Source organism: Ruditapes philippinarum, unplaced genomic scaffold (assembly GCF_026571515.1).
Source record: "Ruditapes philippinarum isolate M1 unplaced genomic scaffold, ASM2657151v2 ctg3647_1_1_1_1, whole genome shotgun sequence".
Lineage (NCBI taxonomy): Eukaryota > Metazoa > Mollusca > Bivalvia > Venerida > Veneridae > Ruditapes > Ruditapes philippinarum.
In genome coordinates this window covers 36,652-48,868 of record NW_026864373.1, presented here as the reverse complement: position 1 = coordinate 48,868, position 12,217 = coordinate 36,652, and positions in this window count along the sequence as shown.

Below are 12,217 nucleotides of genomic sequence, written 5' to 3'. Positions count from 1 at the left end.
TTGTAAAGCAATCCTTCAGAACATTTCCAAATTTCCTAGTCAAAGAACTAAGATTATGCTGATTCGTGATGAGAAATAAACAGGTCTTGTCAGTAGACGTTACTCCTTCTTCGGATCTTTGTCATGAATGTACTTTAAAATTCCAGTCAAGTTCTAGTCGAAAAGTAGGACATACAAAGAATTATATAGAAAATATATAGCAATTTACGCCCGAGTTTAATTAGAATAGTTGAGGCTTATACGAAAATCTGAAAAGTGTTATATATTGTAAGTCCTCAGGGACATGGACTTCAATATCTTTAATTCTAAAGATTGAGTACAGCTCAAGTATGTTCCAAATTGCGTGGGACATATGACATATACTAGTACAGTTTTTTAATCAATCAAATTGCGTCTGCAAAGTATACAATAGAATATGTAATTTATATTAACAGTTAAGCAGACAAAAAAAAATACAACAAAAAAAACGGACATACCGGAACAAAGTCAATAAACAGTTCTGACATTAATGACAATATTATTACCTGTATCACAGCAACGGTTTGTGAAACATATATATACAATTATGGCAATATTAAATGTATTGAATTCTTATTTATATACATTAAATGTATGATGGCAGTTGCTAAAAGTATTAAGTGACTCGTATTTACTTTTTCTAGTCATCTTTAGGCGCAGTGCCAATGGAAACTTTGTTGGTTACAAACTTAAAATTGTCCTTAATCTTGACGAAATTTCGCTCCCACCAGTTACACATAAACCAAACACTAATTAAAATGTTTGCCGTATCAGATACTGATATGCACAATACAAAAATTTATTATCATTTTATCATGAAAAAAAATCAAAGGACAAATACTCCAACATCTTGCAATAAAGGGTAATAATTTTTAGACATAGCACCTCTTCTTTATGGAATGAAACCGTATGCAAAGTTTTAGTTTCTGAACTGAAAGTTGCAGATTCATGCTCCATCCATTTCACGGAAATCTCATGATAGACACCGAAAATACAAATAAGTGATATGTCAGAAAGACGGGCAGACGAACAGCTTGATAAACAACACAAAATCGTTATCCCTTCGTCTTTGACGGAGAATAATAATACTAATTAAACTAATAAAAGTATATTCAAAACATTGCATAAGTCCTTGTGTTTTCTTATTGATGAAACACAATGTACATAGTTCTGATTTGTAAAGTGAAAGTACAATAAGGTATAATTTGTCTAAAGACTGGATTTTGTTATCTAATCATTCATCTTGTTTTAATCAATCAACTCTACTTATACCTTAATTATTTTCGATTAGATTTTTGTAAATAGCAAATGAAGAAGAAAACTTGTTTTACTCGCGGTCAATTGCAGATTACTTTGGATTGATTTACATTTCTACGTCTTCTTTTCTGAAGAAAATACGATTCCATCGAGAATTCGAACATACAGCTGTACTAAAAAAAAAAACAATGTCCTGAGATTATCTATAATGCTTGATGACCGCTTATTTAGACCACAAAAACATGTCTATAAAACGCCCGTGCATGGAATTGCGGCTTACGAGTACCCGTTCATTATCATTAAGACACTTATCTATAAGTCAAAATGGTAACTACATATGGTATTTCATCCTTCATCCTCATGATAAAAGCACGTGATACTTATTTTGGAATTGCGCCATGCACAGGGTCTCATATTAAAGAGGAGTAGACCAAAACGAAACCATGACAATTACAAAAAAGCAAGAAAAAAAAGCAAGAAAAAAAGAACAAAAAAGAATAACTCCAAAAAAAAGAGCCGAATTTCTTTCATAATCGATTTGATCGAATTCGCAAAAACACGTTTTCAATGGACATAGAGGTATCAGAAATCCACCCTTGACAGAGACCACGTAACATCCTGTATAATATGCAGTTCATCGTTTTAGATTTAACACTTTATTCTTTCAAAACAGATTTCATAATGGGCCCATTGGTTTGTTCTAAATTGATAGTTATCATAAAAAGTTAAGTTATTTTAGCACCTATATAAAATCTATATAAACAACTAATCCTGAACAACATGTTTCATGTTTCAATTTGGTATTCAATAGCTTGATAATTTTAAGCGAACACGGTACTTAACTATCAATTTAATACAAGCCTTAAAAACTTGTAATACTTTAAACAGAGCAAATCTATTAGTTTACATTCGAGTTATAATTATTAAAATTTAATGATTGAAAGTAATTATAAAAAGATAGAGAACTTGAGTTCGATGATTTCCTTTCTAGAGAAAATACAAGAGTTTTCTGAAATCGAAATTAACACCTGAGAGATGTGCTTACAAATCAAAGTGGTAACTTGATTTAAGAAACTATCAAACGGTATACGTGTAAACTGAGTTAACCTCTTTCAGCTGTGTTTTTGTAAGAGCCATGCAAGTGAAGTGACGAAGGTTATCATTTAAACAGATCACCAAAAATTGACAGAGTCAACTTATTTCTATTTTTATGCACTCCGCTAGAGAAATAAAGAAAAAAGGAAAGATTTTATTTCTTATTTATGTCAAGGACAGTTCTAAGTCTTTTTATTAAGCCTAATAAATATTAATAAGTGAGACTTAAGAATTAAGACAAAGTTATTCTGTATTATCTCTTAATGTTTTCTTTCTCTGTCAAATTGTAAGTAGGTTTATTGTATCTAAATTATTTTCATTCATTTGCCTCATCATTACAGCTCTAATCACAACCCTCATTAAGGTTTCTGATAAAAACATTGTTTTGAATTTGAAGCAAATAATGGCAACAAGACTTTACTGTCGTATTAGTTTTTTACACTAAAGACAAATACAAAGGCAATGAAATATAGTATTGTTTTTTCTATATTACAGTCCTGACAATTTCCTTGTGTTGCCAGTCTATAGATTAAGATAGTATATGATGTTAACAGTTTTATTCATGATGTTTGGCTGTTTGCTTAATGTTTTAATTAAGGTATTACCATCCTAATGCGTTACCTCCGCTTTGAAGAGTATTAAAATAGGCTAGAACTACTGTTAACTACATTGAAAATGAGGGCTGTGGGTTCAATCCCCAGAAGGGTCAACTTTTTTTTCTTTCTTTTTTTCTTATAACATTATTTATATATCTTTCATGTCCCATTTGGAAAGAAAAAAACGTTTAATTTTGATTGTTTAATTTATATAGGTATTTATTGGCTTAGTTATGCTAAATCTAGTAATAAATATGGTACCTGATATTTTTAAAGTGTAATAAAATCAAAACTAGACGGTAAAAGTATTTCATATTTTACAAGATCAACCAATATATTTCTTTAAAAATTTAGGAAAACTTTGAAAACAGGCACTCATTTGGGTAAATTTTGAGGATTTTTTAAATTAGGCTCCATAAGTAGGAAAATGGTTAGCATGTGGTAAAAATGGGTGGGGTAGGGTAACATTTTTATACAGATTTCATAAATTTTAAGTAGAAACCATAATTTTGCTTTATATGTGGATTGTTAGCTGAATGGTACTAATTGTTTCTTACCAAAAATTAATGGGAAAATATTTTTCATTAGAATGTTATTGCAGATTATTTAAAGGTTCCTCATTTCTAAAAAAGGGCCCTCATAACATCATAGCTTGAGTTCAGAAAAGTGGCCATAACTTGATTTCCGTACGGTAAACTTTGTTAAAATTTTGAATACAGGTGTACTTTAAGGTATATATCTGACCTATGATGTCAATTTTTTAGTTCCTTATAGTGCCCATTAGGGTCGTAATACCTTAAAGTCTAATTATAATTCTAGGAAATTAGAACAACATTTATATATAATTATGTGTTGGTTTGTACCATGTCCATATCAATTGACCTGTTATATTTTAGAACTCAGTTATTGAAAACGCTAATCCATACCAGATCACCGGAAAGTCGGAAAGTACAATACATCACACGGTATAGTATGGAATAAGTAGTACATGCTGACAGTCTGTATCATTCACGTTGTGTTACGACAATAATTTTTTGTTAGACTGTTTGAAAATAACAGCTTTGCATACAAGACATGATTACAATTTATGTTATTGTGCTGAATTGCTGTGAGAGTCCTTCTTATGTCAATTTACAAGTCCTTCAAGAGTGACCTTCAGCAATTTGTATTAGATTTTCATTTTTCATTGAAGCGTTCTGGTTGTTGGTAACCTAATGAAGTTAACTTTTATGGATGTATAATTTCATCAAATAGAGGGCATCTAAAATATTAATGATGTTAAGTACTACAAACAGGTTTTATTATCATAATTATGATAAATCACCACATATGTTTCTCACATATCATTATTTTTGAAATGAAACAGAGAATATGACAGAAAATGATAAGTTTTTGATTTTTACTGGCCAAATTATCCTATCAAGGTAATCAACTTTGTGATCTGCTTTAATTATTAGTTTAGGTGATCTCAAGGTGATATGTATGAGCTCAACAAATATTATTGGACATTGTCTTTAATTCGATGTTATACAGGATATTTCTAAAGGCAAGTATCATTTGTGGTGGCAGACAAATGCAAAATCGTCAAGTAATGGTGAGACTAGATATTAGTTACTTTATTGGTATAACAAACAATGGTGAAATTTGAATTTAAGCAACAAATATTGGAAGCTACAAACGATGAAATATTTGACCTTGTGCTAAATGTGAATTTATACAGGATATTTCTAAGAGGCAACTATGTTATGTGGCACAAACAATTTACTATTATTATCAGTATATCCAATAAACTATTAGTGAATTTATACACAAATGAAAGAGGGAACTACAAACGCTGACATTACATAGTATATTTCAGGCCATTTCTTAAATGAGAAATGTTACGTTGAACTGAGTGTATCTTACCGATGGGCGCCATGTGAAATTTATCTTTTACTTAATCAATAATGAGACCAAAATAGAAACTAACTCAATTCACTAAAGCAAGTTCATTAAATAGATGAATGTTAAGAAGGTTTAAATAAAGATAAATGAATTAAGCTCACAATTTAGATGTCCACATATTGAAGACAGAAGTCTTGTCTTGTTACAAATGTTTAGATATTGAAGACAAATGTTACAAAGCCAAGATGATGACCAATGCTATATCGTTGCATATGAACCAATGAGTTTACGTCCAGATGTCTTAGCCTTTGTTTTCACTTGTGTTAAAATGTTGTTACTCTTTTTCCCTGGGACTTTCGTATGACTACCCGCATCATATCTGCCAATGTCCTTAACTCTCTTGCGCCAGTAGCTTAGGAATAATATTTTCTTTATACCTTTATTATCGTTCAATCTTATTTTATACCTTTATTATCGTTCAATCTTATTTTATACCCAATTGTGTTCATATCCCAAATGATTTACTTTTCACGTTTAGTAATTAATTTTTATCAATCCCCGCATCACATGTGACAGAAATAAAAATTCACGCTATTGATAAAGCCTTGATATAGTTTAAGTATTGATATGGACAAAGCCGTCATCTTTTTTCTTAGTTATGTCATTTTACTTTCCAATATTGAAGTATTCATATGTGCTGTGTGCTGTCTGACACCTACAGTTAATATTTTTTTATGTCTAGAACCTGTTGAAGATAAGATCTATTATATTAAACAATAATAGATGCAAAAGTTGCCTAAATAAATTCGAGATTTATTTTCTCTAAATATAAAATTCATAGAATTAATTCATCGAACTTTTCTTTCTTACAAAATTAACTTATCGAACATTTTTTTTCTTACAAAAATGTCAATGCTGTTTCAGGATAAATTTGTGACTGATATTTATTTAAACATTATATATGTATGTTTGGTATATTTTGGTTTAAAATGATATAAATATTTTGACGTTTGACTGGTAACATTCGATTACATTTGTAGATGAAACATTGCAATTGTAGCACAAGGATACTTTAATTTATTTATCGCATGTCAGATGTAATGTAATTTGTATATGGTTTTTAGAGAATTGCAATCGTCTATAGACCTGCAGGCTTAAGCAGAATTCAACATTTAAAAACGAAATGGCAAAATTTTGAATTTAGAAACATCCGCAGATGTGTTCATACGACGGTTATCATGGAACCTTCAATGTGACACTTCCATGCCATTCAATGAAAAGCAGCGTATGGTACCTCAAGTAATAGAAAGCATGTGCCCTAAACGAGAAAACAATGCGCGCAACTAAACAAAATGGAATTTTGAAATGGGATCAGAGGGTATGAAAAATGCATATCACATTTAAGACGTCAAACACACAAAGTTAAAAGCAGGCAAGATATCATTAGGGTAATTAAACATTATTCAAGAAGGAATATTGGAACCACCCAGCTAGAAATGCCGAATAGTTAAAACCAAAAATACCACAAACACAAAAATAATGTCGTGCTGAACGATCTTTAAGAATCGGAAATATGACATCTCTGATTGAATGTACGGGGCGACTTTTAAGAGCATCCACACGTCACAAACAACGTTGATGTGGCGATAAAACAGATAAAATAAGAATCCCTGAAGAAAACCGAAGACGACAAAATTAAAAATGTTGCTGGCTCGATTTGACTGAGCCTATTCATGGACGTTACTGCCAAGTGCAAACTACCGTCCACGCCCCCTAGCACCCGCTTAAGCTGAATTCATGCCGACCTAAATACGTATGTCACAAGACGTTTGATGTTGGTCCTCAAATTTCTAAAACTCACTGATTAAGCTAAATCATGTATATTTTTTAATGCAACCATTGTATGACATTTTGGAAAACTTCCTATTATTTCCATTTGACAGAATTGTGTGCTTCAGTACAAATGAAATAGATTGATATTCTACAAGACCTTGACTATACTTGATCAAACACATGCATTTCCTTAAGACGTTTTTAATAGATGCTCATATATTTTGATGTGCCATTACGTTTTAAGAAGTTATTTAAATTTATCTATTTCGATTCGGTAAAATGCACTTTCTCACAGACATCTTTTAGAATCCAACTTGTATTAATTCATTAGGAAATTGCAAATGTCTAGACCGGGGATACATGTGACAATAGTTAGAACGCTAAAGCGTCAATCATTTTAAATCTCAAAATCAATGTATTCTTTGGCTGTCAAAGACGCAACAGTTTCTTGAAATGTGTTACATTGTTAGGACTTTTTAAAAACAATTGACGAGAAACGGCAGAATTGTAAAGGAAACATTTAATAGATTAAGCAACAAAACACTGTTCATCGGTTTTTTTGCCAAGATTAATATCATTGTAATGTTTGTCTAACGACCACTGTTTCAGGGTTTGTCTTGACCGACGTTCTACTAAACTTAATGAATAAAACTTGTACAATTTAGCTAAGTGTACATGTATTTTTATGATATATTTGGTCAGTATTTATAAAGTGATGGCTTGCTGAGGGTTTATGCTCTGAATGTAACCCAGATTTATTTTCCAATGTTTCATGACATTTTTATATTTATCAATGTTTACATGATGAACGACATATAGGATTCATCTTTTATTACCACAAATGTATGCCTTGCAACCACAATAATTACACATGATATTGCTTTAAGAATGTATCGTGGCACAATGAAACGATTAGAAGAAAAAAAGAAGAAAAAGAAAAGTCATTGTTGGAAACAACATATCACATCACGTAGTATTTGATGTGTATTTATTAATTTATTTTAATATACTGTTTTATTACAGAAAATAACACATCGAATTTGCTTCTTTAACGATGAAGCAATTATCATACATATTTCATAAAAGTCATTTAGCCCATGGTGAGCAGCGTGGATGCACAATTATGAAGCACGATTTAGAAGATGATATCAACAGTTATCGCTCCTTCGGCTGTATTAAGTAGAGAATACATTTATAAACACATATACTAATAAAATGTTCACTCTTTTCCCGATTTGATTTCAACTTATTGTCTTAGTATTTTAGGAACAAAATGTCAATGCTATCATTGTTGGTCCGACACATTTCCAGAAAAAGTCGTAACATGGTGTTAACATAACATAACGTTGGAGATATATGACCTATCCACAAAAACAGGCAGCCATATTAAAATTGTTACTATACAACGAAAATAAAAAGGAACAAGTAAAAGTATTTTCGGTACTGAAATACAGTGAAACTTAACAAAATTTAAGTCACTATAACCTTAATTCAGATAAATATTACAGATCCGTGATTTCGGTATTGAAATATAGTGAAACTGAACTATAATAGATTCGCTATATCTAAATGCAGAGTAATATAACAAAACGTGTATTTATAACAGCCTTGTGAATATTGTATTGAAATATTTATTGTCGCAAAATGTCTAAAGAAAACACCAATCACGTTGTCTTATTTCAATTATTAGATTGTCTGGCAACTAGCACTTATAATAACATCTTTGCAGACAAGATAACGAACTAGACATTATCAACAACTAAGGTTTTATTTATCAGACAATATGAGCTCATTTATCACAACAATTGTTTTTGTTTGTTTACTTGTTTTTTTTTGTTTCTTTTTTGTCCGTTTGTTTTTTATAAGCATTTTGATTTGTTGAACATAAAGTCTTTCTAATACTGTTCTTAGAAGAGTGTTCTTTAGCTTTGAAATACATGTATTTTTTTACGTTTTTAGACCTTATTTAGTGCATATCTATGCACTAAACTGTAAATATGTTATAAAGCTTCCTAATTAATAACAAATGCTCAATCTAAAGACACTACGTCAATTGTTACTAAACTGATAGCAAAACAAACAATACGATTGTAAGTCACACTGGCGTTTACAGTGATGTTCCAGCTTTATTGATTGAGAAGTACATATGTCTGAGTTGCTTCTGGGTATTTTATTTTAGGCACGAGCGGACACCTTAGCAAAACCACTGACTTTAAGTCAAAACGTTATACAATAACGTTTTTATATTATTGTTTGAAATGAGTTTAAAATCAAACTTATGAAACTTTGTTTCTCACTGCTTAATGAAAATAAATCTGATTAAGTAGATATTCTTTCTCTTAAATAAAGATGAGAATATTTGCCAATATCAATATGAAATTAAATTCTTAACTTTTTCATTTCTTTGTTTTCCTCTTAATGTATAACAAATAATTTATGTTGCTTAATTGTTATTTTTTTCCGGTAGCATGTTTTTGTAATTTCATTTGAATTGCAAGCATACTATACTATTTAGTTCTGCTTTCTTCTGTTATGTTTATAATTGTATTAATATGGTATGCATCAGAATGAAATATAAGATTTAATAAATAACAATCCACTTAACAAAGCTTAATGAAACACAAATCAAATATTTGAAATCTTTTGAAATCATACTGCGTTTGAACAATATAATTATTTTATTAATCAAAATGACACTGACTGCAAAATATACAATCAATTTAAGTTGGTACACAATTAAGACGTAATATGGGAAGTTTGCTCTATCCGGACTTCTACATACTTTGCGAGTGGCCAAGTTTTACTGAACTCATCAAATGCGTATATTGTACAAAGACACTATCGCTTCATTATGAAACGTTTGCAAAGTTATTGACATATAACTGTTTTCATGTATTTCACCAAAGTCCTAATTGGAGCATTTAGGTCCAACAAATCAATTTACCATTACCCTAAATACGTAAATGTCATCAGCTTAGATAACGCTCCAAATGGATGCAATTGGATTATTTGGTCGCCTGGATGTATTGTAGTAAATCCGATTCAGAGGTTTATCATGCAATGAAAAAATAAATCAATACTTTCTCCGCAATGACAGTTGTATTTCAAAGTTAATATAGACATGCTTACGTATTCAGTTTAAAACTTATCTATCTCTTAAACATGCACACCTTTTCAACAAAATACTGCTGGCGTCGTTTCACGTGTACTGTACAGATATGTAATCGAATGACATTTGTATATGTTGTTTCCTATATCGACCTTAAAAAAGTTAATTAACCAATCAACTTTAAATTAGCAATGGTAAGGGTAATTACAACCAGCTATCAAGTAAATGGAGAACAGATCTAGAAAAAATTAATGTAAGAATTATAATAAAAAAAAATGTAAAGTTTTTACCATCCAAAAACTAGTTTAAAAATAATAAGTCAAATTAAGCTATTGTAAAATTGCTAGATGGCATTTCGCAATAATCTCTGCCAATGTGCTTCGTTTGGAGAAAGAAAAAAAAGACAAACTATTTTTCTCTGTATTTATAACGTTGGAATGAGACCTAGAGAATTAAACATCACATTTTTGACAACTAAAAAGACACGGTTAATTATTTCTCCTCCATGTCTCGGGCAGGGGGATCTTTTTTATCACAGCGAGTGTCTGACATGCCGTGCTTTAAATTTTCTTAAGGTATAAGCTTTACCACTTTTGCGTTATATTTTTCTTTTGGCTGTCAATGAGATGTTGCATCTAACATCTCTTATCAACAAATGCTTTCAAAGCGTGCCTTGAATAATCACCTTTTATTTTTTAATAATTGACGTCGTTGATCTCAAGTGATCTTTCTTTTTTTCAAAATTTTGAGTTGTCTTCATTTCGGTAACACACTTGTTGTACTCTGACATAATAAGAATTTAATTGATAAGTCTAAATCTAAAAATCCGTGATAAAAGCAAGTATTGATGAAAAATAATTTCGAGAAAATATTTTTACTTACAGTGATTTATTCTAAGAATTCATTATCAATTATTGGTCAATCACCGTAACAGCCAATCTTATTGTATATGTATTTAAAATTCAACCCAACGCATTAAAACGAAAATAATAAGCAAGATGTCACTTTAACTACATACATAGAAAACCATTTTTGCAAGTTGGCCAATTTTAGATTTATTTATATAATAATAACAATAATACTTGCGATTATTTCGTTTCTTCGTTGTTGTTTTGTTGATAATCACTTCATCGCTATTACTCTTTCTCAATAATATTTAAGAACACTTACAAAGTCAAGTGAAAAGAAAAAGGATCATAGAAACTAACTTTTTATTTTTGTGCCCCCATTTTAGTGGCGGGCATTTAGATTTACCCTTGTCCGTCCGTCCTTCCGTCCGTCTGTCCGTTCTCTTTTGTGTCGCAGGTAACTCAAAAAGTATTTGACATAGAGTCATGACACTTAAAAGAAATGTTGATCAGCATGTGCAGTTGTGCACCTGGTTATTTTCGTGTGGATTTATTCAGTATTTTTAGAGTTATTGCCATTGACTTAGTAAAAATTTGCAATTTTCAACTTCTGTCGCATGAAACACAAAAAGTATTTGACCTAGAGTCATGAAACTTTACAGGAATGTTGATCAGCATGTGTAGTTGTGCACTTGGGTATTTTCGTGTGGATTTATTTAATATATTTAGAGTAATTGCCCTTGACTTAGTAAAAATTTGCAATTTTCAACTTGTGTCGCATGTAACTCAAAGAGTATATGACCTAGAGTCATGAAACTTTACAGGAATGTTGATCAGCATGTGTAGTTGTGAACCTGGGTATTTTTGTGTGGATTTATTAAGTATTTATAGAGTTATTGCCCTTGACTTAGTAAAATTTTGCAATTTTCAACTTGTGTCGCATGTAACTCCCTAGAGTCATGAAACTTAACAGGAATGTTGATCAGCATGTGTAGTTGTGCACCTGAGTATTTTCGTGTGGATTTATTTAGTATTTTTAGAGTTATTGCCCTTGACTTAGTAAAAGTTTGCAATTTTCAACTTGTGTCGCATGTAACTTAAAAAGGATTGGACAAAAAGTCATGAAACTTCTCAGAAATGTTGATCAGCATATGTTCTTGTGCACCTAGGTATTTTCGTCTGGATTTATTTAGTATTTTTAGACTTATTGCAATGACTTAGAAAATGTTTGCAATTTTCAACTTGTGTCGCATGTAACTCAAAAAGGATTTGACATAGAGTCATTAAACCTTACGGGAAGGTTGCTCAGCATATTTAGTTGTGCACCTGGTGTTTCGCTTGTGGATTTATCCAGTATTTGTAGAGTTATTGCCCTTGACTTAGTAAAAACCTTTTCATTATGTTGTTATTTGTTCCTTGAGTGCTTGACTTAGAATCAACCAACTTCACAGGAATAATGATCAACATCACTAAATTAAGGAATAATGATTCACTGTGAAGCTATGCACCTGAGACTTTGCATGTGGATTTTTTTCAGTTTTGTTAGAGCTATTGCCCTTGACTCACAGTAGTATAAA